The sequence below is a fragment of the Micrasema longulum genome, unplaced genomic scaffold (genome assembly GCF_059751315.1).
Source record: "Micrasema longulum isolate JH-2025_06_02 unplaced genomic scaffold, ASM5975131v1 h1tg000486l, whole genome shotgun sequence".
Lineage (NCBI taxonomy): Eukaryota > Metazoa > Arthropoda > Insecta > Trichoptera > Brachycentridae > Micrasema > Micrasema longulum.
This window is the reverse complement of record NW_028277683.1, coordinates 366,089-393,784: the sequence shown is the minus strand read 5'-3', so window position 1 is coordinate 393,784 and position 27,696 is coordinate 366,089. Positions and strand designations below refer to the sequence as shown.

General features: G+C 32.1%; 1 protein-coding gene across 2 annotated transcripts in view; it reads right to left on the bottom strand.

Annotated features, from left to right (window-relative positions):
• Nucleotides 1–23,527, bottom strand: part of LOC148281219 (uncharacterized) — a 122,178-nt gene extending 98,651 nt beyond the window's left edge. Inside the window, exon 1 of one of the 2 annotated variants that reach the window (XM_088227029.1) lies at nucleotides 23,273–23,527. The gene's annotated coding sequence lies outside the window, so the exon portion shown is untranslated. Of the gene's footprint in view, nucleotides 1–23,207 lie in introns of both variants that reach the window. The other variant, XM_088227030.1, reaches the window with a different exon arrangement.
• Nucleotides 23,528–27,696: the final 4,169 nt, after the last annotated feature.

Here is a 27,696-nt window from a genome sequence, read left to right as displayed (position 1 = left end):
TAAAATAATTTTTGCATTTCATGTCTTTTATTTGTATCCACACAATGTCTCGATGAATATATTTATGTCATATAATGTATTTGGCATTTGTGCGGATGTTGGGCCACCGGGAACTTACCGATGTAAAGGTGCCTACGACAGTAGCTTGTTACTTGAGCTAATGTTTGCATAGTAGTTAAATATGTGAGCTGTACTAATAATATTATTTAGTTTTTTCTTATTATTATTTATGTATATGGGGATTTAAGTATGAATATGTATTATTTTATGTATATTTTTCGACACCATAAGTATCAATCAAATAAAATCATGTAAATGAATACCTCGACACGGGTTGTGCCCAGTGAGGTATTCATATTTAAAAACAAGAGTGTTATGTAAAACGTGAAATAAAAATAAATAAATTTATGTAAAATGGACGAAATAAGATCTTTTTTTTCATGCAACCGATTTTGATAAAGATGACACAATAAATATTTTTTGGTGCACATGTCCACTAGTCGTTAATGATGGGAATCAAGTTGTTGTGTAGCGTACATGTAAAACGTATAAACTATTTTTACAAAAAAATAATTTTTAAAAGTTATACATTTTTATTTCATATTTATGAAAAAAAAAATATTTTGATTTTTTTTTTCGAAGAACATATTTGAGATTTTATATTTAAAGTAAAGCGAGCTTTATATTATAAACATGCTTTGTTACTGATAATTAAATTACGTCCACCATTTTTGATGGCCCTGTACGAGCCGTCTTGCTTAGAATAGGCTTTCGCAGCACTAGCGTTTAGTGTAATGAATGGATAACAAGGAATCAAGGGAAAATAGCCATTAAAACGAAGGAAAGGACAGACCAAATTCAATTGCCACGTCAAGCGATCCAATTCTTCTGATGAATAATGGATAACGTTTGGTATGGTTTGGGTGGAGCCGTTTGTTTCGCTATTGTTGCAACTATCAAATTAGAAATGTTAAGGGTTGTCAACCAGTCATTCCCGTGTCCGGGTGGAACAAGAGTTACAGCCTCAAGCGCGGGGGTTCTGGGTTAGATTCCCGATGAAATCACAATACCTATGAACTTTCTCTACAGCGGGTGAAGAATACAACCTCGTGTGTGAAATAAAACCAGAACCCTGGACAAGTGTTTTAGACTCGATGACTGCTCTCGGGTAAAAGTCCAGAACAAGGAAATCGAATGGAGATAAGTACGCCAAGTTGTTTAGTGATTGACGCGTTCACCTACTATTTCGGTCCAGCGGTGGTATTCTGAACCGCTCTAGCGGCCGCAGAAAACACTTTTATCTCGCTTTTATAAAAGTTTTTTCTGCGGTCGCGAGAGCTTTTGGAATATCACCCCTGGGTACGTATTCTGATAGGAAGTTAAAATTTATCTAGAATTTTATTTTATTTATTTAGAATTTTAAAAGTAAAAATATTTTGTTAAATATATGTAACCCGGAAGGGTTTACCAATGAAAAATTTAAATAAAAAATTTCAAAAAATAAAAAAAATTACTAGTTAACGACAAAAATACTTTGAATTTACATACAAATATACACACTTTCATACATACATATCGATATTAGTTTATACCGTCACATTCTATACTGCATCTGAGGCGTAAGACTGATCACCTTACCTCCATGAAACAGATGATCGATGGGGAACGTAGGATGATGATGAACTTTCAATAGTTATTGTGCAGTATTGAAATTCATCTGTAATTTGAAGTGATCAAGTCCTTTACAGACCCAGGTTCCACAGTCACCAGTGACAACAGTACACAGGATGAAACCAGGAGAAGAATAATGGCTGCCAACCGTTGCAACTACGCACTTCAGAAACAATTACGGTCAAAACTAGTAAAAAAAAATATTCTACTGATCAAACCAATCCTGACATATTTTATTATAATACAAACCGGTACAATTGTAATAAAATACAAGTAAAGAAAATTAAAGCTAGGACAAAAAAATTAAATAATTACTACCTCAAGACAAGATCTGGGATATCTTAATGGGGCCTTAATTCTGAGTAGGGCGCATTACACATGTATCATTAATCCACACGGCCCGGTAAGATTAGGGTGAACGTATAATGATTTATTTTGTTTCGTTTTATTTATTTAGTTTCTACTCGCAGGTGCAAAAAATCCAAAAAGAAATTGAGTGAAGATTAGTCGGCCTCGTGGTATACTGGTTAGTGCGTTTACCTGCCATTAAATAAACAAGATCATTTAAAAAATTAATTGTCATACAATAAAAGTCAATCCACCCTATGTTATTTTGTCGGGCTGGGTGGAATTTTACTGCGGTGTGAGAAAACGCCCTAAAGATGGATTGAAAAATTATTTTTAGAATAACCGAAAGAGAATTGGGCAAGTATGTAGGTATGTTGAAAATAATCGGCACGCGTAACAACAGATACATCTTTTAAGATGTTTCCCGAAAATAAAGTTTTAGGACACCGTAATTTAAATGCCAAAAACATTATTTCCTTCCGCAAATAGAAATCTTATATAAAGTATAAACGATCCTTAAATACATGTCACAAACATTTTTGGTAAAAAAGAATCATGTTAATTTCTTTATTAAACTTTTTGTACGTAACATAAATTGCCCATTGGTGGGTTTATTGCAAATGGCAATTTCTTCCAACCAATAAAATAAAAGTTTTATTTATGTAATTTAAATTTTAAAATTTTAAGTTTAGTCGGCATCGTGGTGTAACGGTCGGCGCAATTGCCTACCATGCAAGAGGTCTCGGGCTCGCTTCCCGACATGGTTGATATGAAATATTATTTAAAAGGGCATTTTTACTCTAGAATATTTTATAGTCCCTAGACTGAAGCGCAAGACTGATCACCTTACCTTCATGTAACAAAATGAATCAAGATACGCTGCGATTGGTGTACCAATGCAGTGCCATATGCACGATTAGGTGCGGAAAAGGAATGATGATGAATATGAAGTTTCACAACGTATTTAATAGAAAACAAAATGAAAAGCTAGACATACAAAAATAGCAACAACAATATTTGTGTTATAAATAAATTACCTTAAATCAATATTAGTTCTCAATAGGAAAAAGGAATAAAGAGGAATAGATTAAGGAAGAGAAAGATGTTTCGTCAAACGTGATTTAAAGAGAGATACTGTAGAAACATCTTGCATAGTGGATGAGAGATGATTTCACAGTCGAGCCGCTTGGACTATATATGAGTTAGAGAAGAAAGAGGAGTTGTTGGTGGGTATGAAGAGGGTGCATTGATAACTATAACAAACAATTTTTTTTTATTGATCCAAAATTTTGTAGACAGGTTGGATTTGACTCCTCGGAGAGTTAAGAGTAACATTTTATAAGAGATAAGCTTTTTAACTTTACGAATATCAAGAGTCGTAAGAATCAAAGAAATACGGACAGCCTAGTGGACCACATGGTGACGATATTTTCCTACTGTCTACAAAAGATTCTCTTCGGACATCTATCTCCCTTTGTTAACCATGGAGTTTTTTTTTTTTTTTTTTTATTAAGTTTTATTCATTTTAACAAGTAAATAACATACAAAATTGTATTTTTGTTCCCGCAAAGCCGAAGCTTGTCTGCGGGTTACATTACATTATTTTTTTTAAAATTTATAAGTAAGTACATAGTTTAATAATAATTAAAGAATAAGATATATTTATACACTTAAGTTTCACTTGCTGTTTAATAATTTTTTGACTATTTTTTTAAATGAAATTAGGTTTTTTTCTTCACGATTTTTGGCTGGTATTAAATTGTACAGTTTTGGTACTACACTACCCATTGTTCTGTCACCATAGTAGTTTTTTTGTCGTGGTACCATCAGCTGCTGTGCCGATACTTGTCGGGTCATGATCTGGTGGTTTATTTTGGATTTGAAATTGCAATCGAGGAAGTGATCTGTCATTATCTTATATTGACACTGTTTGTTAATTGGCAAAACGTTAACAAAATCAAATAATATTTTATTGTTGTCTTTTGCCTCATTCTTTATTTTTACAGGTACGATAATTTTTAAAATTTGTACCTGTAAGCTCAAGACTCTATCCGTATAAGATTTAAAACTTAATCCCCATATTCTTAATCCATATTGAATAATTGGGTCAACTAGCCCCAAGTAAACTAGTCTCAGCACTGGGTATGGTATGTATGGTTTTAAATGGTACATGTTAAGTAAGCAAACTCTTAGCTTATTGCAAACTGTTTTTATCTGTTCTTCCCAATTAAAAGTGGAATCTATAATAATACCTAAATACTTATAATTTGATACGTGATCTATTTTTGTGCATTTGCAGTCTTGCAGATTGATATGCAAGCATTCGTGAGTGTGTGCATATATTAACAAATCTTCTTTTGGTCTATTATATAGGGACGTAATGTGTAACGCTTTCGTTTTTTTTATATTTATTGTTAGGCTATAATCATGTGACCATCTTAAAACTTGATTAAAATCCGATTGCAGTTTTTGCTGCGCGTCTATTTGTGAGTCTCCAATAGCAACAATTGCCGTATCATCTGCAAACTGATAGCACAGTGAGTGTTGTATGACATTTGCCATAGAGTTACAGTATATCAGGTATTCTAGGGGACCAATTACTGACCCCTGGGCTACTCCCGTTTTTACTTGTACTTTTTTGCTGAATATGTCTTGTATTTTCACAATTATATTTCGATTTTTGAGATAGTTAGCGAGTAGTTCTTTATACTTTCCTCTGATCCCAGCATCGTCCAAACATTCTACAAGGCGAGAGTGATCTAAGGTGTCGAAGGCTTTAGCATAATCGACGAAAATAACAATCACGTGTTTTTTGTTATTTAAGGCTTGGTTTATATTGTTTGCAAAGTCAGACAATAACTGTGTTGTGTTTTTTCTTTTTTGAAACCCATACTGTTTACAATTTATTATTGAATTCTTATCAAGATATTTTGTTATGTTCTGAACCAAGAATGTTTCAAATATTTTATTTATACAAGTCAATATAGAGATAGGTCTATAGTTACAGTATTCCAAGTGAGAGTTTCCTTTGTAAATAGGCCTTATTATAGATATTTTTAGACAATCAGGATAAATCCCCTTTTCTAGACACAGATTTATTATTTTACAAAGCAAGTGACTGATATTTTCCTTTACATATTTTAAATCCCGAATTCTTATTGAGTCTATACCTGGCGATTTTAGTGAGTTTAGTTCGGTTATAATTTTTTGTATTTGAATGGGCCTCGCATATGGGATACGCAATGATTGCATTTGTTTTTTTACATGTACGTTATCCAATAGAGTTTTAATTTTGCAGTTATGTTTTATTTTTTCTACTTCATTTACAAAACTCGAGGCGAAATTATTTACTATATCATTTATTTCTGTATTTGAGCCCATGTGTTTCATGACAACGTCATCAAGGGAGTTTACATTTTTTCCTAATAAGCGATTTACGGTTTTCCAGGTTTTCATCATATTTCCTCGGTTTTTTTCGAATTCGGTTTGAAAATGTTTTATTTTAGTTTTTTTTATTTTCAGAGTCGTGTTATTACGTAACTTCACGTAGTGTTTTCTATATGTACTATTTGTTGGACTGCTTCTCCATTTTCTAAACGCAATATCCCTCTCACGCATCATATGCTTTAAGTCTCGGGTTATCCAAGCTTCGTTACTTTGTTTACTCGACAGTTCCTGTTTTTCATATGTACATCGTTCGTATATTGTTTGAAAAGTATTGACAATTTGATCGAGCAGTAGCGATGGACAGTCATATTTAGCGGAAATTTGATCCCATTTTATATTCGTCAGCATGTGTTCTATTTTTTTATTGTCCAATGACTTGACTTTATTTGTTGTTCTAGGTTTCGGCATAGGTATTAGAGGCGCGCTGAGCACTGTGATGTAATGGTCGGAGATTTTGTATTGAATGACCGCGGAATGGATCGGGTATAAGTAGGTGCGAGTGAAAATGTGATCGATACAAGTTTGCGAGGTATTGTCTCCGCTCATCTCTTCTCTAGTGTAGTCGCGTATGCATTCATCCATTCCATAACTACTCAAGATGTCTTTATATCTAAGTGATAAAATATTATTGTTGTCTTTAGTGTCTATGTTCATATCTCCAATTAAAATTAATTTTTCTTTGTTAGGGCAGTTGTTTAAAAATACTTCAATTTCATTTACAAACAAGAGTTTGTGCATAGATGGTGGGCGATATATGCACATGATATTAAATTTGGACCCATCACGCGTGACTCGTAGGTATAAGCATTCGTAGTTTTTAGCATTTAGGTCTACTTCTGTACATTTAAAAGTATTTTTTATAAATACCATGATTCCACCACCACGGCGGTCACTTCTCAGTTTAAAATATTTTTCATATCCATTTAAGTTAAAATGATGAGATGCATCTGATTTAATATTAACTTCACTTAAAATTATAACGTCGATGTTGTCACTTGTATTTTTTAAAAGTACACATAGTTGGTCAAAGTTTTTTCTCAAGCTTCGTATATTTAAATGTAAGAAATTAATTAGATTATTTGTTTTCGGAAGCGACGCCATCCACTGCTCGATCTGCTGGTGGGCGGTGAAGACGATATTGTCATCGTTGAATTCCGCGCCGGTAGTGATGATATTTTAACTACAGTAATATGTATCTGCATAAGTGCTATCGATAGATAATTATTTGTTAGCGCCTACGCCCGTGTCTAGTGCATTTGCTTGCTCTTGACTCGCGCTCGCCGTAACGTTACAGTGAAATATTTTCGCAATATCCATTTCCATATTTATGATAAACGGCCTTGTTTGCGCTGCGTTCCGTTTTACCATTATCTTGCCATTTTTGATCCATACAAAATCATAATTAAATTTTTTCGCGGCTTGCTTTGCTTGCCAAAGCAGCTTTTTTTTTGTGGCGGGGATTAATTCATTAATGTAGACAGATTGTTCGCCCTTGCAGCCGATCATATCGTTTGTTAAATTTTGTTGTTTTGTTTTTTGTAAAATTTTTTCCCATGCTTTGCTATCTCTCATTTGAACTAATATGCTTTTGTGCCTTTTTGGATCATATGGTTGCTTGATCGATACCTTTATAATGCTCTCCTTTTTAACTCCTTTTGATACAGTGCTTTATTTATTTAGTTTTTTATTGCTTAGTTCTTGGCATGAACACTTGACAAACTTACTACTATGCTCTATTTTTTATAAATTTATTGATATCATTCTAACTTTGCTAGAATTCCACTCGTCCATGCGCTTTGTAGCTGCACGATGATTGGTTATCTAGCTTTCATATACCAACTTAAAAATACCTACATTTTATAAATGGGGTCTAGAATTCCAATCGTCTATGCGCTTAGTAGCTGCAAGACGTGTTGTAATCTTACTCCTTTTTATTATTCATTTTTTTTTTTTTTAAGTATCATTAATACACTAAATTTATTTGTCAATTTTTAAAATGTGTAAATGGGGGCTAAATTTCTAACTGTCTATGCGCTCTGTAGCTGCAAGACGTCCTGTAATCTAGCTCCTATCTGTTATAATTTTTTATTGATCTTAATTGAAAACGAGGAACTAGAATCCCAACCGTCCATGCGCTCTGTAGCTGCAAGACGTACTGGGATATTTATTAATTGTACAGCGCCCTTGAGGTGATTTTCACAAAAATGGCGCTATATAAATTATCCAACTATATATATATATATAGATCAAATAAACGCAGAATGGTGAATGTTACACAGTGTGTTTAGTGGCCTTTGAAAAAGCCTATGGCTGGTCATAAACCCAATAAATGCCCAGACTTCGTTAATACCCTTCTCAAAATTGTCTTCCTTCTTAATGGCAATAAATTTCAATATTTTTTTATCTTTTTATTTTATTTAAAGGAATAACCCGCTAAGCCTCTATTTAGAGCTTGTCAGCAGGTGGGGTATGGAGGGGGGTAATAAAAAATCTAGTCTCGACTGTCCTTGTCTTGTTTTAGAAAGTTGTATATGATATTTTTCTGATATTCTCGTATTATGTTCATGTTTACTAATTTTTATATATATATATTAGATAGGGAAGGTCATATAATAACTTTAATATTTTATTTTGTTGTCTTTGTAGTCTGTTTATGTCATTTTAATATCCTGTTCCCCATAGTAGTTGCATATAACATATTTTGGTTTTTACATAATCTTTATACATTGGAATTTTTTCCGTTTTTGGAACAAAATTTTGGATTAAAAAAAAAACAGTCGATAATGTTGCCACTTTGCTAATTAAATTGCTGATATGAATTTTCCATGTCAATTATCTATCTATTGTTAGTCATAAATATTTAAAATATTCTATTTCAGTTAGTCGTTCATCATTTATGTGAGCATCTTTTTTATGACATTTTTTTCTAGATTCAAAATGGATAATATTGACTTTTTATTAAGTGTAAGTAAGTTTGTGTTGTCCATTTAGTCAACATAGTCAGGTCTTCGTTTATGTCATTGTTTGTTAATACGTCTGTTTGATTTTTATAGAATATGTGATTTGATAAATCTTTTTTTTTTTAAATTTAATGCATAAAAAAAACGGCTAAATCTATTGAATTAGCATAACTTTACAACAAAAATAACATCTAATTTAAACTATGTTTAATAAAATAAAAATAGAAGAAATAAACTCAAATAAGTGCTTCTGTCAATATTACCATTACTTGTGATTTGAAAAGTCGTAATTTTTATTTAATAAAAAAGAAAAACGGCTAAAGAAATCGGACAAGTACAATTTTACATCGAAAACTCAACTACAACTCCGCAGCCACACTTATACACCACAGGGCCGAACAATGGCAACACTTTTGCTCTTCATTGTGTTCGCTTTCTCGCTGGCGACGTTGGAATAGTGCTGTGGGAAAACTGCGAGAATTAGGAGGAAATCTGCCAGTCGTACAGAGGTATTTGGCATACTTAGTCACAGCGATTTGGACCACGATTGTATCTAATACTTACGCGCTATAAAGGGAAAGTTACTTCGTAATACGGAAATATCACATACTAGAATTACCGATAAAAATATATTCAATGGATTTAGAATAATTAATTGTATTTTCAAAATCAATATGGATATTGTAGAGAACTGTTTTCATACATAAATGTAAAAAAGAAATTCAATAAAAATATGTTAGTAGAAAAACGCGACGTGTTCAGCTTTGGTTGATGTGACGTCAAGATTCATGAAATTGCTCTACACAAATTTTAATGGCAGGAACAAATAAACATGAATCGTGACGTATTAGGGGGGGTGGCCAATAGAATGAGCGTTTTGGCGGGAATCCAAAATTAACAAATTATTTTTTATGCTACTATTAGCAAAGTCGGCCTCGTGGTGTAATGGTCAGCGCGTTAGCCTGCCATGCAAGAGGTCTCGGGTTCGATTCCCGACATGATTGATATGAAATATTTATTTGAAAAGGGTGTTTTTACACTAGAATATTTCATAGTCCCTGGAATGGTAACTGGAGCGTAAGACTGATCACCTTATCTACATGTAACAAAAATGATCAAGAAACGCTGCGATTGGTGTACCAATGCAGTGCCCTATGCACCATAAGGTGCGGAAAGGGAATGATGTTAAGTAAATAACAGCATTTATCGATATTATTCCTGGCCGATTACCTTTCGTTCCCATCCTTCCTTTGACCCATCCTTATGGTACCTACCTAACATCAAGATAGAAGATATTCAAAATTAGAAAATTCGGATTTAGAACAAAAAACAATACAACATTTTTGACTCGGAAAAAATCGGATAAAAAGTGGTTGGAATCGTCGCGCGTCGAGAAAAACATTGTTATATTAAAGTTCATTTGTGATCCAGTGCCAGAAATTGAAGAACATTCAGACCATAATAAAGGTAGGTTTCATTCCATATTCCTATCCTTTCTCAAATATTTCCCAATTAACAAAATTAAACGAAATTCGATTTTACAGTCCGCCTTTTCGTTAACAGATGATGATGATGATGATTGACCCTTCTTTATTTACATTTAAGTCAATATTGAAATGTCGCTATCTAAATATTTAAATTGTTGCTTTATCCTTCTTCTTTCCTTCCCATCCCCTCTCTTATCTTCGTAGTAGTGTTAATTTTCTTTTATATATTTTTATTTTGTTAATCTTTGTTTTTAATTTTTGTATAACATTGTAAGATTCAATATGTCCATGTATTTATAATTTTCTCAAACTGAACGGTTTGGGAAGGTAGGAAGAAATCGCCTTAAGGCAATATGCCCGCCCTTATATGTATATATATATATTGTATATGTATATAAAGTGTCAAATAAATAAATGATTAGCAAAAAAAATTTTTTTTACTGGACAGTATTTCATAGGCCTTTATTACTTTAAAAATGTAAAAAAAAGTGATATTTCCCTATTCAAGATGATCTCGAAAATCAATAATAAAGATGGTGTAAGTATTTACGTTTTTTTTTATTACGGGTATTTAACTAAATTTTTTACATAATTTCATGGATCAAATGAACGTAGTTATGCAGAGAGCAGCCAGTCCACAATTTTATTAGATATTGGTGTTATCGGGTGCAGTAAGGTCAATTCTATGTTTAGCTAAAAACAGCCAGACCGCTTTCATACAAAAATATGTTATGATCACCTACTGAAAATGTGTCAATCACAAAAACGGCGTTTCTCAATTTGCAAAAAAAAACCATAACACTAGAAAGTTCTTACGGTGCTTTAAAAATCATTAAAACTGGTCAAATACATAAATGGATTCTTGTTTGTAATAAGAAAGAATAAATTTATTCATTAACAATATTTTGAGTTGGTCCGAATTATCGTAGACAAGCACTGGATTCAACTCCCTGGGGAGCTGTTAATATTAACATATTACAACAGAGATGGAGAACATTTTAGAAGGTACGTAACATAGAAGTCTAGGCATCTACAGAGCTTACGACCTGTCATTGACTGGTTTAAGTGACCACTTTACACACTGTGTAACAAAACAAAGCTTAAGGAATCATTTTGAAAAAAGCCGGTACACAAGTTTAAATTTGATGTTAAAAGAATAAAAGTACTAACATGTAAGCGAGGAATATTTTTCGGTGTATAATATTATAATAATTTATCATTTATCACGAAATGAATACCGATTCAATCACAAAAAGATTTTTTTATATTTTTATAAATGCGAGTGATTCTGAACGAAGGTTCATTGAAGAATGTCATGTATGTACATACAATTGTACGAGTAACAGCTGTATAAATATGATTTCTCTATTCAATATTGCTTAGCGTCACATATGATTATCGTATGTAAATATCGGACGTTAGTGATCTAATCATTCAAATTATCACACGGCTAAGTAGATCTATTTATCACTGATTCAATATTTGCGTCCAATTAAAATGAAGGCAACTGGTGATCGGTCGGGTACATCGATTTCTAACCGCCATTATTTAAAAAAAAATCAAACACATGCAAAACAAGTATAATTTTCGATACATTCAAATAAAAATGAATTCATTTTTTTAGTGCAATTTTTTATATTATTTTTTACCAGTCTCTCTTTTTGTTGGCTGGAAGTTATTGATTTAAAGGACATGCCTGCCAAAGCGCATATATTTTGACACTTAAAGTTTAATGAATAAAAAAAAAATACGGTACACTTTCTTACAATGAATGTGCGCTTTGTCCCTACACAGGTACAGGTATAAAGTTGCCTCTTTTTACAGGTTTAATTTAAGTCCCCCTTTTAAAAGCATCCGCCGGAAAAATACATTTTTTATAACCTTTATATTATAATGTACCCATAACAAATAAGACACCTTACAAACTGCATTTCATATTTAGCTAATTTAGTACGAAGGAGCCCCGAACAATTTGAAATAAAGAGAAAGCAAATCACGATGTAGGTACATTAAAACACTCATTATTATTATGGATATACTTTATACAGCGCCATTTCCGTAATACAATACATTTTTTTTTTTTTACAAAGTGATTATTTAATATTAATAAAATTTTAATTTAAGATTTTATTAACACTGTTCTGAGTAATATAATTTATATTCTGAGTAATATAATTTATATAATTTATATATAATATTTTAATTTAAGATTTTATTAACACTGTTCTGAGGAATAAATGTTTGTATGCAGGCTGGCTGTCCTCCCTAAGTTATTTCGATATAAATTTTTCGCAACAGAGGGAAAGTATTTTTGAGAAGGGAATCCAGTAGTTTATGCATTACAGGGCTTATGACCTGTCTGTGGATGGCTTTTTTATTTTTATTTATTTAAAGCACACTTTTACAGACAAATATACTTGTACAATCTTATACTTACAATCTAAGTTGACTTATAAGATATACATTTATCAAAAAGACAATTTCAAAAAGTTCAATGCAAACATATTTATAAAGCCAAACAATAATATGTATTTACTATATATTTGGAACATCGGCACTGCTAAACAAGTCATATAGACTGATTCTCAGCAGCGCTGTAGGTATTAGTATTTTAATTTAAAGATAAAATATAGCAATAGATCATATAAATTCCTTCTCGTTCCAGCCGACATAGGTAAATAAACTTAATTTAAAAATAAGATACAGTCATTACGTTTAGGTGGCCACTTTACACACTGTGCAAGATTTAACATTCTGCCTATGTTTAAACTTCGACATATCCTCAACTCTTCTATTTGTAGACTTTCGTGAAGAAAAGCAGCTAAAACTTTTATCACGTGGGTGAGATTCACGTGATTTTTACACATTTAAGGAATCAGCCAGTGTTCAGTGTTGGCATTTCAATCATAATGGAAATATATACTGAACGTCCTGGCGGTATTTTTTAAAAAGCTTTTGTTCAAGTGTTGTATTAGAGTAGTGTAGAATAAAGCTACGTGTATCGTGTAGTTGATAATAATTGTTTGTGAGTTGATTTTCACAGAATAAACAGAAAAAATAACCATTCATTACTTTTATTTTATGTTCTTATATGTTGATACAAATTAATTAACATTTTTTGTAGTTTACCTATAAAAAAAATCACCGCTCTCCACTGTTTTAAAGAAATAGAATAAAATTAATTTTATATAAGTAAATTTCTACCGACAAGCCACAAAAAGTGGCTTGGTGAGATTTTTGTATTTACTAGTAATATTTATTTATAAGAATAATTATCTTATATCATCTGTACTTATGTATTTCAATTTCAAAAATTAAAAAGCATTAACATTATTTATTTTATTTATTTATAATTTTTAAAAGCCGTAAGGGTCATTTTAAAAATATTATAAGGTCTAGTCTGGTTAGTGTAGTCTTCATGCGCTTTTTCATATTGATTTTTAAAATAACATATTTTTTAATATTTGTCGGCCTCATGGTGTAGTGGTCAGCGCGAATGCCTACCATACAAGAAGTCTCGGGTCCGATTCCCGACAAGGTTACGATAAAATATTTATTTAAAAAGGCGTTTTTACACTAGAATAATTCATAGTCCCTGGACTGGCACCTGAACTGTTTGACTGGTCATCTTACCTTCGTGTGTAACAAAAATGATCAAGAATGCTGCAATTGGTGTACCAATGCAGCGCCCTATGCACCATTAGGTGCGGAAAGTGAATGATGACGATGATGATGATTATAACGTTTTACTGCAAAATTGTAAGATTATTCTATTCTTAGTATCAACCGCGAAATTATAATTAAGTCAGTATAAAAATAAATCATAATTCAATTAAATGTGTTAAATTGTAAATAATTTACGTGTGACATCATTTAATCAGGAAACGTTTCTGATAAGGAGTATTTACTTACTTAAATATAAAAATAATGTGGGGTCTTTCCGCAGTTTGTAATTATGTTAAGCTCGACGAATAATTTCGTATAAATATTTATTTATAATGACGCACATATGCTTCAGATTCGGAACGCATCGATACGCGCTTTTACCGATACGATACAGATATTTTATATGTATAGAAAAGTATCGGCGGTATCGATACGGATAATTTATCTATTTGAAGATGGAATAAACTAATTAGGGAATGAACACCAGCCTTGTCAACAAACATTTGGAAATACTTAAAATATTGTTGGTGCTAACCAACTGAGCCGCGTTTACAAATACTATCTTCATCGGTACATATCAAGATAGTATAAAGTAAAGTCGATACTTATGTACGAAAACGTGTATATTTGTATGAAAATGTAAGGTATGTTTGTCGGTAACCCGTAACTGTTAAGAAAAAAAAGGTGTAAATAGTATATTTTAACAGAAAATGTTTGATATTTATTGGTAGCGGTAAAGCTAGGGTTTCCTAGGACAGCGGTGCCCGTATCTTTACGGCCGTAGTGAACGGTGATGCGGTGGATAGCCGTCGTAACGGTGACTAGAGAGTTGTTTCCTAGGAAAACGGTGTTGATAACACCGTTAAAAAATAAAACCACTCTCTAGCAACCTCTACGATGGCTGTCCACCGCATCACCGTTCACTACGGCCGTAAAGATACGGGCACCGCTGTCCTAGGAAACCCTAGCTTAAGGGCAGGTATGAAAGTCATAAAAACGTTAGTAAAATGTTGTTATTAATTGAATATTACAACCAGAATTAACCTCTTTAAAAAATAAATAATAATACAATTCTATAAAAAAGGTTTCAAATAAAATATTAAATAAATACCAAAGGCACAACTTTACGTAGAAATAAAGAAAAATGTCACGAAAATGTATGTGATTTAAAATAGTTGTATTTCTTTTCAAAAACAAATAAATAAGATTTTGCTGCGGTCAATTTCATTTTATATTTACTATCTTCAAATTATTATAGCAAATTTTAGTTCAATACTTAGTCTTTATTGAGATCCCAGATACCTAATTTCGTAATTTTGCGCGCGTTTTACCAGACTACAGCCTTAAAATAACGATTTCTTCGCGCGCTTTTGCATCCAGAATACCATCCCTCGAGTGACATTCCAAACGCTCTTGCGCCCAAAAAAAAAGCTTTTATCTCGCGAATTTACATGTTCATCGACGAAAATACTTTAAATGTTCATGTAAATATTATTCATTTTCGCACACAAATCTCGTTTTTTTTTATTCAGTCGAAGATAACTCTGTGAACTTCCCATTGTTATCGGGGCCCTGGTCTGAGAATAAGCATAACAGTATTTTTAGGGGTTGCCTAGTAAGTGAAATAATTCATCCAGATGACTCTCGCCCGCATCGATGAGGGTTCAGTCGAAGAGTTAAGGAAATATGGATGTTTTAACATGGGCTCAATATCGAATGTTACACAGTGTGTAAAGCGGCCACATAAACCAGCCAATGACAGATCATAAGCTCTGTTAATACCTATACTTCAATATTCCCTTCTCAAATTTTTTTTCCCTCCGTTACAATAAATTTATATTTTAAATCAGTCGTCAAAAATAATAAATGTTAACAAATTAATCATGAAATACTTTGATTATCTTACATAACATTTTTGAAATGTACAAATTAAGTACTTATAAAATTACGCATAAATATTTCAAGTTGGCAATTTGCTGAATGATTTCAGTAAAAAAATTATAAGTGGAGATGCCAGAGGCGAAATGACGCGTACGTAGTATCGTAAAATAGGGTAGATGCAAATTTTAGTATTACTAGAACTACTGACCGTTCTTTCGTTGGCATATTGGATTAGTCTGAATTTTTACTGGTTAGGCGATTCGAGCATCAGTTTAATATTTATTTATTGAACAATTTATATGCACATAAATTTTATATACAGATAAATAAGGGCGGGCATATTGCCTTCAAAAAAATTCTTCCTACATACCCAAACGGTTCAGTTTGAGAAAATAAATAGTAGGTATATGGAGATATTCCAGTAGCTCAATCACAAATAACTATCGACGTTCTTATAAGCGGCGTGATTTCTCACCATGGTTTTTTAAATATATTTTTTAAAATTTAAATTTCATTGATAAACCCTTACGGGTTACATACATTTAACAAAATATTTTTACTTTTGAAATTCACATTTTACTGGTAATAAAAATATTTTAAACATCTTTTGTAAAGCTTGTCTGAGTCTTTTGTTTAGTTTTGTCTGGTAGTTTATTGTATAATTTCAGTCCATGGTTTATAAGTCTCGATTGTCCTTTTCTCGTTTTAAAAGGTTGTATATGATATGTTTCTGATATTCTCGTAATGTGTTCATGTTTACTACAGTTTTTTTCAAGTTTTAATTCTTCGTCTACAATTACATCAGTGGCTAATTTATAAATACATTTTAAGGATTCTAGTTAAAAGAGTTCAGTTACATTTAATTGTTTAGTTTGTTTAAAAAGTTCTTTAGTTGCTGTTAGATAGGGAAGGTCATATACTAACTTTAATATTTTATTTTGCTGTCTTTGTAGTCTGTTTATGTCATTTTTATTTCCTGTTCCCCACAGTAGTTGCATTTAACATATTTTAGTTTTTAAATAGGCTTCATACATTTTTTTTCCTTTATTGGAACAAAGTGTTTGATTTTTAAAAAAAAACTCGATAAAGTCGCCACATTGCTAATTAAATTGTTGATATGAATTGTCTATGTCAATTGTCTGTCTATTGTTAGTCCTAAGTTATTTAACATATTCAATTTCAGTTAGTCGTTCATTATTTATGTAAGCATTTACTTTGTGACATTTTATTATAGATTCAAAATGGATAATATTGCATTTTTTTTCATTAAGTGTAAGTAAGTTTGTGTTGGTCCATTTAGTCAACATAGTAAGGTCTTCGTTTATGTCATTGTTTGTTAATACGTCTGTTTGATTTTTATAGAATATTCCAATGTCGTCGGCATACATAATATTTTTTCATTTAAAATTATACAGTGATAAGTCATTATCACTGTATAATTTTAAATAAAAATTAAGGTTGTTTATTGTATTCGCGATCACTAATATTAAATGTCAAAATATTTACGTTTCGCGACGTATAATCCTGCTGCGCAATCACATATTTGAATTTCACCAGTGTAAATATGGAAAATATTCCAAAAATGCTATTTTTATTTATTTATTTATTTATTATTTATCATGCTATTTATTGTATTTAGTTGGTGGTTGGCAAGCCAAATGGCAAGAAAAGCAGTCGCCATAGTTATTGTAATATAATTTTCACTTTTTTGTATTAGATACTTCTTACTATTTTTCAAATGCAATATATGTACTTATTGTATTATTTTTTATACTAAACGCCGATTTTCGCCAATAAACTGTATTTATTTACGAGGAAAACAAAAAACAAACCGACACGAGCCTTGACTTGGAGATTACACACGCGTTGACTTACGACTGCAATAACTTTCATGTTCATTATTGTTCATTGTGATCGCTCAAATGCTTAACATTTTTAAAGCACGTCGATAGTTATTTGTGTTTGAGCTACGTCGCTGCTATTCCGAACGCTTTGCGGTCGTAGAAAACACTTTTATCTCGCGTATTTTGAATGCAAATACCCTAAAGATGTGTGATATAAATCGCAAGATCGCTTATTAAATAATAAATAAAATAAAATAACTGCGTTGTCTTAGGTCTCCCGAAACCTCAACGTTCCATTGATATGTTTAATTTATTTAGTTTTTTATTAAGGCTGTAGTCGGTAAAACGCACGAAAAATGAGGAAATCATACAATTTTGCCATTATAAACCGAATGTTTTTTTAAAAATCGCGCAATAATAAAAAAAAACAAGTTAGATAAAAGCAAACATTTTTAGAGGTATTCCTATTAAAAAAATATAGTTAAAAGTTTTATAAAACTATAATATTACTTTTCGACCGGCAGATTACGCCATTTCAAATTTAGACTAAACTTTGGTATCTCGATTCTCATATATATATAAAGACTTAGTATTGAACTAAAATTTGTTCTAATATTTAAAGATAATAAATCGAACATTAAAATAGCGGAAGTAAAATCTTTTTTTTTTTGTTTTCGAAAAGAAATACACGCATTTTAAATCACATACATTTTGTACCATTTTCCTTTATTTCTACGTAAAATTATGCCTTCGGTAATACTTTTAAAAAAAATAAAAATATTTCAGTTGAAAACTTTTTTTATTGAATTATATATTTTTTTTTTTAAAGAAGATAATTCTGGTTGTAATATTCAATTTCTAAAAAAAAAATATTAAGGTTTTTATTACCTTCATACCGGCCTTTCCGGTACTAGTCGAAAAGTAATTATATTTTAGTTATACAAAACTTATAAGTATATTTTTAAATAGATACCTTTAAAAAATATTGTTTTTATCTGATTTATGTTTTTTTATTATTGCGCATTTAAAAAAAAAAACATTAGTTTTAAAATGGAAGAAGCGTATAATTTCCTCATTTTTCGTGCGTTTTATCCGACTACAGCCTTAATCGTCTTTACAACATGACGATTTGGTTTATATTGAACATCTTTAGGTAAATTTGTTGGTTTTAATTAAAAATTTTAGTTGATATTTTAATTTCTGTATAGTCGCTGTTTCATAGCACACTTTTAGTCCATTGATTATAATAATTTAGATAAAATTGGAAATAAAATAATTAATAATTTTTTTGGTTTAATTTCACTTTTATTTAATTTTGACCAACGAAGCGCTTTCGTTTACAAGTCGGGTTGGCCTATGCTTGTTTTGACTGTTTATACGATTGTTAGATTGTGTAGCGAAGTCCATGGGCATTAGAAGATCGAAGAGTGACAGCAGAAGGCAAAGGGGAGACGTTTCCTAGACGACGCCGACGGTTGGACCCTCAACGGCATAAGAAAGTTACACCCCTCGTTCTTACTACAACATGAGAATGAAAATGATACCTTTCAAAGAGTTAGGACTGCGGGCAGGATTAGCAGGCGCCGCATTCAACAATACAAAGGCTGTATCGACATTTCACGCTCACAGACCAATCACATGAAAAACCCCTTCGAAGAATACAGACTACCTACAATGACAGTTTAAGTGACATCGACGTGTTACACTGTTATTACAATACTTTTATCAGGTCTAAATGCTACTCTATATGAATCTAGTACTTAAAATTTACATACACTACCTGAATCAGGGGCGAATCGTCGAAATAAGCGACTATGCACAGCTTACCATTATATTTGACTTTCGATAATTAGGTTTTATGGAAACTATGTTTGTGGGAAAATAAATAAAATAATTGTTATTTATTACAAATCACCAACACCGTCCTACTAAAACAATGTCTATGAAGTACGCCCGGCACCCAGACCGTTCTCAGTGAACGATGAAACTAGTCGATTACCTCAGGGATGGAAAGGAGGGTAACTGCACGTCGGACTTATTTTGCCTAAAAATCGACGTTTCGCTGTCCCGTTTTCCGCACCCCAAAATTAAACCGGTTGAGTTGTTTTTTTAAGAAAGACTATCAGAATTAAATTTTGTGTCATTCCATCCCTAGTAAACATACTTCCCAGCTACACTATTTCCTTTACCCTTTGTCCGAAAGTGGTATTAGTTTTTATTTGTTTATGTTGTTTTTGTGTTGAGGGTCTAATAATTGCATTATTCGTATGTTAACATTTTACAACAGAGATGAAGAACATTTAAGAGAAGGTAATATAGAAGTCTAGACATCTACAGGGCTTATGACCTGTCAATGGCTGGGTTAAGTGGCCATTTTACACACTGTGTAACATTCACCATTCTGCCTATATTTGAACATCTATATTCCTTCAATTCTTTCATCTGTTGATGTTTGTGAAGTTAAAGAGCTGAAACCTTTATTTATGCGGGTGAGATTCATCTACTTGAATTATTTCACCTACATACTAGGCAACGCCTGAAAATATTATTTTTTTAATTTCTATACTTCTTCATGGACCAGGTAATTTATCAACAATATTTTGAGTTTGTCCAAATTTTTGTAGACAAGGACTGGATTGAATTGAGTTGATTGAGTTGAATCCAGTCCTTGTCTAAAAAAATTTGGACAAACTCAAAATATTGTTATCTGTATGTGTTGTTATAGCAGTATTTCACCTCTACGTTTTTATCCACCACGTTTTACGGCCCGCGCGTAATTTTGTAAAAACATTATCGGCTTTGTTCGATTTTTTCTAGCATTATTCAAATGATGATGCTAGCGGCGAGCGAAGATCTGGTCCGTGGCCAATAAAGGCAGATAATCATGTTGCGTCTATATGGAGTCGTGTAATGAAAGTGTTGGGAAACTAGGCAAGCGACCAACACGCGCGTGCGCCATGTTTACCGCGGAGTACCTCTTTTCAATGCTAATCTATCTATTTCTATGTAGGCCGATCTCGTTTAGAAAAATTGGCCGTAGGTGGAAGGGATTTCTAAACCTTACCTCAACAACTATCATCATCATTTACCTCTCCGCGCCCAGTTGTGCACAGAGAACTGCATTGGTACTCAAAAGGAGGAATGTCATCATCATCATCATCATCCTCATCATTCCCTTTCCGCACCTAATGGTGCGTAGGCCACTGCATTGGTAAACCGATCGCAGCGTATTTTGATCATTTTTTTCCCCTAAAAAGTCCCACAAAGGTATGGCCTGTGTGTGGGTATAGATTTTATTTTAAATTAAAATTAAAGTCTTCTGGAAGAACACGATAAATATAAGAAATAAAAAATACGTGTTAATGTTGTAACACAATTTTTTGTCAACAAACAAACAAACCATCACGCCGTTTTACCATAGGGGTAGGCAGAGAGGATAGAACACCATATCACTCTATCTTTGCATACAGATCTCGCTTCCTCTACATTCATACATCTTCTCATGCGCGCACGCCGATTATTCCTACTTTTGACATGTTCATCTTCAAGTATTTGATGGACTTGATCGTGCCATGTCTTCCTCGTTTTCTGCATCCGTCAACATTCGCATCGTAGATCCTTTTAGCCGTTCTTTCGCTGTTCATTCGCTATACATGTCCAAACCAACGGAGCCCCCCTTTCTTGATTCTGTCGATAATGCAAGTCTCAGCTTTGCATAGTTCACGGATCTCGACATTTGTGCACCTATAGTACATCGTTTTACCACACATTCGCCTAAAGGAACGCATTTCGACAGCATTAAACTTCTTTCATCATTATTTCTTTAATTCCATATTTAGGTCCCATACATTAGAATTGGCACTAGAACTCCATTGTGAACTGCTAGTTTTACCTCCTGCGATAAACATTTGTTTGCTAAAGTAGATTTCAGTGCGCCGTTCACCGTGTTCCCGGCAATCACCCTCCTTTCCATCCCTAGTAAACATAATTTTCAGATACACAAATTCTTCTACCTGATTCAGAATATCTCCGTTCACACTGATCTCACATTTACTACCAAAAACCGTATTCAAGCATTATTTTTGTCACTTTCTCGCAAATGCCTTCCCGGTACTGTGCGAAAAAGACAACTGCACGACGGACTTATTTTGCCTAACTAAAATCGACAAAATCGACGTTTCACTTTCCCGTTTTCTGCACCCCAAAATTGAACCGATTTGATTGTTTTTTTAACGAAAGACTATCAGAATTAAATTTTGTGTATCTGTACCTTTTCCGTTTTTCAAAATTATTGATTATACTTTTATACCGTACGTCCAAAGACGGCAGAAAAAGCTGGGCGCTTTTTTGGGTTATTACGTGGTCCTAGCTCCTATACGAAACAGTTTATCAAAAAAGTAAAACGATAGAGACACGCCAATGGTAAATATCTATAGTGTGCAGAAAAATCACTGATCTAGTACTATGATCCAGGGAGAATATAGGGTAACACGTTTGTATGAAGAAAAGTCAGAGAGCGCCATTTCTAAGTAAATTATTTTAAAAGCGTTGCTTTTATTATTTTTTATCACATATGAAAAAAACGTACGCGAAATTAATAAAAAAGATCTTCTCACTAGGATAAACTAGGATAATCTGTTCCAAGGAGAACTGTTATATCTTTAATATAACGTATGCGGTTTGGTCGAGTTTTTTAAATATTTTTTTTATTTACTTGAAAACATACTATTCATAATTTTATATAAAATTCCCAAGGAGTTTTAAAAAAAAACTCATTTAGGGACATGCTGATAACAATATTTATTTAAAGACGTTTTTATATTTTAAACTATAACATTATTTACAAAAGCAGAATAACAATTATGATGCACTACAAATTAAAAGGGTATGAAAAATATTCAAAAATAACAAAATAAACATAAAACTAAGTATTAAAATAAATTCAAAATGATGTATACATTATACAATCTAGGAAAGAAAAAATAAAAAATATAAAAAGTTTAAAAATTACATGTATGTATAAATACAAACTGAACTAGTACGAGAGTGCAAATGTTAAAAATTTCAAGAATAAAAAAAGTTTTTTTTAAATTAACAAAATATGCGCACCCAGTACAGGTTAAAAAAAATATCAAAAACATATTAAAACTAAATATACATAATACAAGCTAAAAAAGTATAAAAAAACACAAAAAATTTCAATAGTATTAAAAATTACATATACAAGCAAAAACGGTAAATGATTAATTTAGACTCGAAATATCCGTTAAAAATTTAGATTTTTTTTCTTATTCGACAAATTAATGATTAAAAAATATTTCTATAAAGTAAGGTGACCAATGGTTTGTTTCTGTGGGAAAAAGTCTGTTTACGTAAATAAACTATTTTAAAACTGCCATAATTTCTGAGTAATTTGATTTTTTAACCTTGATTTTATGGGTTATTTTGACTAATTTACAACTTGACATTTATGATGTATCGATTGATAACATTATTTTTTAATGAATCTCGCACAAAGTATACAAAAGCTAATCAATTTAAAAAGAAAAAAATAGTTTATTAAGTTATCCGGATTATGCATGTACCTTCAAAATAAATAACGGTAAATCCGATCGAGGTTTTGCGGACCTATATTTTACGTTGTTGTCAAATTGTCAATCAATCACGATATTATTATTGGACAATTCCATTTACATAACAAACGTATATAAACATGATTATTTTGTTTAAGCTTCTCAAAAACAAACACAATAAGCGAAAATAATGACGAAACATCACAAACAAAAGGCAAAATACGATATATTGCAAAACACAACATCTGGGCATGCGCACCGATTGTCAAAAAGTTTCAAACGAAAAATTTTACTTTGTAAAAAGTTAACATAATAAAAAGTTATAATTACATGCATTTATTCTGCGATATGAGCTGAACAATGGATTAAGTGTTTAATATTCACAATTCACAAACCTTATTCAGAACATACACTAACTTCAATCACAATCAACTTTGATTCAACAATTTGAATTCATAAAAAACGTTTTAATAAATCACTATTCAACGTGAAACTTTGATTTGATACGTTCAAATATTCATTTTGGTGAATATTGCACATCAGTTAGATCAACTTTTATATATAAACGCGATAAACAAATACATTTAAAGCTCGCAATCTTAAATTAACGACGGCTGCCAACGATTCGCCAAGCAAAACAAAACTAGTCCGGCATGACAGCGCGGTACCAACTTGAAGAGTTGAAAAATATTGTTGACTGCGATGTTGCCAGCTCGCTGCGCTAGAGTTGTCAATTGCAGGTAGTTGACCGGTAGAGAGTATCTACTTTCGGCATAAAAGGCAAAGTTTGTTCGCAGGTAAAGGCGTTTGATAAATTTAATACACCAAATTATAAAGAACCCAGGTAACAAATAAAAACATTTAAGTAACATGTGCTCATTTTAAAATGAAACGCTTGAATTATTTCACATTTATTACTTTTTATCAAACTTAAAAAGAACGTGTTTTTTCTTATACGCGATTAAAATTAAAGCATATTGTTCTGCAAATATTCTTGAAAATGTATGAAAAAAAAAATATATAGTTTTAATAAAAATGAACTACTTTGATCTACGTCACAAGTTCATACGAATAGAAAAATATACTTATCTTATTTATAAATTATCGTACATCAAAATAAGCACATAAGTAAAAATGTACAATAAAGTTCAAAAAGAAAAATCACAATTTTATAAATGTTTTACAAATAAACGAAATATAAAATATAATTTAATTATATTTTACATGATCTAAAAAGGGGGATTTATCAATAATATTTTTTAAATAATAGTTCCACAGACTGACCTATCTTACGTTCCAGGATCCAGGATTGAATTATTTTTTGCTTTATTTTACTAGGAACAAAGCAAAAAATAATTAAATCAATAACAAAAATATGTATAGGTAACAATTAAATATATTCACTTAAATTTAATCAAATAAGCAACGATAATATAAAAAAAAACAAATAAAAAGTAATTTTCATTTATTCTATTGACTTATTTATTTATCCATATAAAGATACATATTATTAATTTTAAAAAAAATATCCCTAACTTCATGAAGCAAAAAGCCCTTGTGTTGATTTGGGATACAACATAATGGAAAGTGAAAACATGCATATTATCAAAGAATACTAAAAATAAAAATTATTACATAAACACACACATTTCAATAAAAATTTGGATAACACGCCTTATAGTATATAAATCTAAGCAATGTGTCGCAGCAGTCTCCCGCAATGGTCCCTTTTCTTAGATAAAATCCAAACTTTTAGACTTTACCTAAAAATGGCTTTCGTTTTGGAGAACATAATATGTTCATCCAGGACCTAGAACATTCATGGAGCCATAAAAGGGAAAAAAAATCTGTGTGAAAGTCGTACCTACGCGTTTTTGGTTTTAAATAATTCAAATTACAGAAAAACCTCGCACGAGAATTTTACGGAGATGTCATCTTATTAATTAGGATAATAATAAAGCACCATTTTTGTGATCCATCACCTCAAGAGTCACGCTGTAAAATAAACATCCCAACACGTCTTACAGAGCGCATAGGCGCGCATAGGCGGTTGGGATTTTAGTTCCCCATTTTCGTGGCCAGAAATGTGTCAATGACTCTTTTTTTTTTTAAAAAAGGGTCTTATGTCCAGTACCTTCATAAATTAAAACAATTTATCAGATCGGAAAGTTGGGGGGCATCAAAGCATCACTCTAAGAATTATTTGTTGTACATTTATTAGAAGGTTCATGATAGACACCGTGCAACCTCCCAGTCCAATAAATCATAGGTGGCTACTGATTGGAAAAGAGCAAAATACACAGTTCCGAGAGTGCCAATTTCCAAGAATTAAAACAATTTTTATGATAACGAATGAAAAAAAAAACATCGGTAAAACAAAGAGGTAGTGGGAAGGGAAGGGAAAATAAAGAAACAGACAAGGAGTGGTAGAAGATGTATAAAATAAAGGGGGAGTGTAAAACTACATTTTGCTAACGGAAATAGTAAAAAAATGACAACGAGTTAAAAAACAGAAGATAAAACGAAGTTAGCGCGTGAGGCTATTATATAAATGAAATGCAGAGTTCGTTTTCCGACAAGGTCGTAATGCAATATGTATTTAAACGCGATATTAATTTTACGCTGCACTCGCATCTAAAGCGTGAAACGAATCTTACTGTCTTGAAATCTAGGCGTTTTTACGATCACCAGTAATTTCTTCATTTCGGTTGAGATATCTATCAAAAAGTTATTTCTGTCATCTCTGTTGAAATATTAATCTCTTTGGATAAATTGCTGGAGGGTGGAATTTTAGTATGTCTAGAAACATTTGGGTATACTCAAAATATTTAAACAAATACAGCAGGGCCTCGATAGTCCGAACACCCAAAATGTATACCCTGTTCGGATGTACGAAGCGTTCGGATTTAGTATGCAAATATTTTGAAAGGCATTTTTCATCATCAGAAAAGTATGTTTTAATCATGCAAAATATTATATTATTAAAGTACTCGTATAATGCTATTAATCACTATTTTAAATAAATTCCAATATAATAGTGCTTTGAAGAGTGTTGTTTAGCGACATAGACAATGCTTTATCCCTTAATGAATGTAAAAGCGTTTTTTCTGGAATTAAGTCGACTTCATCCATTCATTCCAAGCATGTATTCAAGGCAGACGCCGTTTGAGTATGTGGAATCCTCGCGACTGGTTTCGATGCCATCGATTCTTTTTCATTTTTCACTATGTCTTCATCAGTCAAAGGCTCCAGATAATCAATATCGGCATTTTTTTATCAAGAAATTGTAATCTCTTCTTCTGAAAAGACTCGAAAAAGGCTTAATGGTAAGTAATCTTCAGGGTCAAAACCTTCCGTATCTTGGCCGGAATTGTCATCTGATTCAAATAACAATGGACACAGAAGCTTCTCAGAGGTAGGGGGGTTGTTCGGGTTAGCTGGGGTTCGGAATATCGAGGCCCTGCTGCATACTATTAAAAGCCTCTGCTTCGAAAAAGGCTTAATGGTAAGTCACCAAAATCATCCGCAACTTAGACGGAAATGTCGTTTGATTTAAATAACAAGGACCACATAGGCTGAGGTAGGGGGGATCGTTCGGATTATAGAGGCGTTCGGATTTGCTGGGGTTCGGACTTTTGAGGCGCCGCTGTTATTGAGATATGCTGCATTTGGTAAAGGTATTACTGACCAATGCACCATTACTCGATCATATTTTTTATTTGCGGACGACAGTAAAATTCTTAAAATAATTCAAAACATAAATGACTGTTTGCTGCTTTAGTCAGGTATTGATTCTTTTAATATGTAGTGCAAGCTAAATAAAGTGAATTAACCTATCTCCTTTGATTACTAAATAGAAAATATTAATTTAGATGTAGTCAAGTCTATTAAGAACCTCGGAGTTATCATAGACTGTAAACAACTTACCTTTAATGAACATATTGGTACTATGATTAACAAGTCTCTCAAACTCTTAGGTTTTGTAAGCAGAACATCTAGTGACTTTACTAATATGTTCACAGTTAAAACATTATATTGCTCACTTGTTCGTCTTCTTTTAGAATATGCCTCCGTTATCTGGTCTCCATTCTATGTAGGCCGGATAAATCATATCAAATTGGTGCAACATTGTTTGCTAAGAAAAGTAGCATGGATGATTGGCCTCGAGAGAGGAGACTACACTTACGGAGAAATGGAGTCAATGTTAAAAATCTCAAGTCTACAAAAACGTAGAAGTAACATTGACTTCATATTTATGTTTGTTTTCTGAATGGCTTAATTGATGTACCATCGTTACTGGAACAAGTGGCATTCAATGTTCTAATCCGCCGGTTGCAAAATAATAATGTGCTGATCCTTGATCAACACAGCACAAACTATGGCTTGTAAGCACTAATGTCCCGATTGTGTCGCATTGTACACTCGAGACAAGATTTGGACATTTTTGGTGTAAATCTTTCTAAATTTAAACAATCACTAAGATAGACCGGATCTTGTCTTGAGGTAGTAATTATTTATTTTTTTGTCCTAGCTTTTTGATTAGTTAAATAAATTGTTTTTACCATTGTTAGAATGGACTCCATAAGTCCGTCAAAAAAAATAATATTCAAAACTATTGGAAGAACATTGAATTTATTAATAATATTCGCAAATGATAATAATGGCAAGAGTCTCCGAGGCTAAGTAAACAACTCAAAGATAAGGGAATATTTGAGATCGAAAGTGTTCTTAGAGTTGGGGGAGACAAAGAAGAGAACATCGGTATGCACATGTGAGGAGAATGGAGCCATCCATCTCTTACCTTGCATTGCTCGCCCAA